The sequence below is a fragment of the Mus caroli genome, unplaced genomic scaffold, assembly GCF_978045245.1.
Source record: "Mus caroli unplaced genomic scaffold, Mus_caroli_1 scaffold_25, whole genome shotgun sequence".
NCBI lineage: Eukaryota > Metazoa > Chordata > Mammalia > Rodentia > Muridae > Mus > Mus caroli.
In genome coordinates, this window is record NW_028227280.1 from 3,147,777 (window position 1) to 3,150,850 (window position 3,074).

Below are 3,074 nucleotides of genomic sequence, written 5' to 3' on the forward strand. Positions count from 1 at the left end.
GCACAGTGTAGTACATAGTATATGAGTGAGTTGCACTGAAAAACTTAGAATATAAGAAACGCACAGTGTAGTACATAGTATATGAGTGAGTTGCACTGAAAAACTTAGAATATAAGAAACGCACAGTGTAGTACATAGTATATGAGTGAGTTGCACTGAAAAACTTAGAATATAAGAAACGCACTGTGTAGTACATAGTATATGAGTGAGATGCACTGAAAAACTTAGAATTTAAGAAACGCACAGTGTAGTACATAGTATATGAGTGAGTTGCACTGAAAAACTTAGAATATAAGAAACGCACAGTGTAGTACATAGTATATGAGTGAGTTGCACTGAAAAACTTAGAATATAAGAAACGCACAGTGTAGTACATAGTATATGAGTGAGTTGCACTGAAAAACTTAGAATATAAGAAACGCACAGTGTAGTACATAGTATATGAGTGAGTTGCACTGAAAAACTTAGAATTTAAGAAACGCACAGTGTAGTACATAGTATATGAGTGAGTTGCACTGAAAAACTTAGAATTTAAGAAACGCACAGTGTAGTACATAGTATATGAGTGAGTTGCACTGAAAAACTTAGAATTTACTGAAAAACCCGCATTACACGAAATGCACAGTGTAGCACATAGTATATGAGTGAGTTGCACTGAAAAACTTAGAATATAAGAAACGCACAGTGTAGTACATAGTATATGAGTGAGTTGCATTGAAAAACTTAGAATATAAGAAACGCACAGTGTAGTACATAGTATATGAGTGAGTTGCACTGAAAAACTTAGAATATAAGAAACGCACAGTGTAGTACATAGTATATGAGTGAGTTACACTGAAAAACTTAGAATTTACTGAAAAACCCGCATTACACGAAATGCACAGTGTAGTACATAGTATATGAGTGAGTTGCACTGAAAAACTTAGAATATAAGAAACGCACAGTGTAGTACAAAGTATATGAGTGAGTTGCACTGAAAAACTTAGAATATAAGAAACACACAGTGTAGTACATAGTATATGAGTGAGTTGCACTGAAAAACTTAGAATATAAGAAACGCACATATAGTACATAGTATATGAATGAGTTGCACTGAAAAACTTAGAATTTACTGAAAAAATCGCATTACACGAAATGCACAGTGTAGTACATAGTATATGAGTGAGTTGCACTGAAAAACTTAGAATTTAAGAAACGCACAGTGTAGTACATAGTATATGAGTGAGTTGCACTGAAAAACTTAGAATTTAAGAAACGCACAGTGTAGTACATAGTATATGAGTGAGTTGCACTGAAAAACTTAGAATATAAGAAACGCACAGTGTAGTACATAGTATATGAGCGAGTTGCACTGAAAAACTTAGAATATAAGAAACGCACAGTGTAGTACATAGTATATGAGTGAGTTGCACTGAAAAACTTAGAATATAAGAAACGCACAGTGTAGTACATAGTATATGAGTGAGTTGCACTGAAAAACTTAGAATATAAGAAACGCACAGTGTAGTACATAGTATATGAGTGAGTTGCACTGAAAAACTTAGAATATAAGAAACGCACATATAGTACATAGTGTATGAATGAGTTGCACTGAAAAACTTAGAATTTACTGAAAAACCCGCATTACACGAAATGCACAGTGTAGTACATAGTATATGAGTGAGTTGCACTGAAAAACTTAGAATTTACTCAAAAACCCGCATTACACGAAATGCACAGTGTAGTACATAGTATATGAGTGAGTTGCACTGAAAAACTTAGAATATAAGAAACGCACAGTGTAGTACATAGTATATGAGTGAGTTGCACTGAAAAACTTAGAATATAAGAAACGCACAGTGTAGTACATAGTATATGAGTGAGTTGCACTGAAAAACTTAGAATATAAGAAACGCACAGTGTAGTACATAGTATATGAGTGAGTTGCACTGAAAAACTTAGAATATAAGAAACGCACAGTGTAGTACATAGTATATGAGTGAGTTGCACTGAAAAACTTAGAATATAAGAAACGCACAGTGTAGTACATAGTATATGAGTGAGTTGCACTGAAAAACTTAGAATTTACTGAAAAACCCGCATTACACGAAATGCACAGTGTAGTACATAGTATATGAGTGAGTTGCACTGAAAAACTTAGAATATAAGAAACGCACAGTGTAGTATAAAGTATATGAGTGAGTTGCACTGAAAAACTTAGAATATAAGAAACGCACAGTGTAGTACATAGTATATGAGTGAGTTGCACTGAAAAACTTAGAATATAAGAAACGCACATATAGTACATAGTATATGAATGAGTTGCACTGAAAAATTTAGAATTTACTGAAAAAATCGCATTACACGAAATGCACAGTGTAGTACATAGTATATGAGTGAGTTGCACTGAAAAACTTAGAATATAAGAAACGCACAGTGTAGTACATAGTATATGAGTGAGTTGCACTGAAAAACTTAGAATTTAAGAAACGCACAGTGTAGTACATAGTATATGAGGGAGTTGCACTGAAAAACTTAGAATATAAGAAACGCACAGTGTAGTACATAGTATATGAGCGAGTTGCACTGAAAAACTTAGAATATAAGAAACGCACAGTGTAGTACATAGTATATGAGTGAGTTGCACTGAAAAACTTAGAATATAAGAAACGCACAGTGTAGTACATAGTATATGAGTGAGTTGCACTGAAAAACTTAGAATATAAGAAACACACAGTGTAGTACATAGTATATGAGTGAGTTGCATTGAAAAACTTAGAATATAAGAAACGCACATATAGTACATAGTATATGAATGAGTTGCACTGAAAAACTTAGAATTTACTGAAAAAATCGCATTACACGAAATGCACAGTGTAGTACATAGTATATGAGTGAGTTGCACTGAAAAACTTAGAATATAAGAAACGCACAGTGTAGTACATAGTATATGAGTGAGTTGCACTGAAAAACTTAGAATTTAAGAAACGCACAGTGTAGTACATAGTATATGAGTGAGTTGCACTGAAAAACTTAGAATATAAGAAACGCACAGTGTAGTACATAGTATATGAGCGAGTTGCACTGAAAAACTT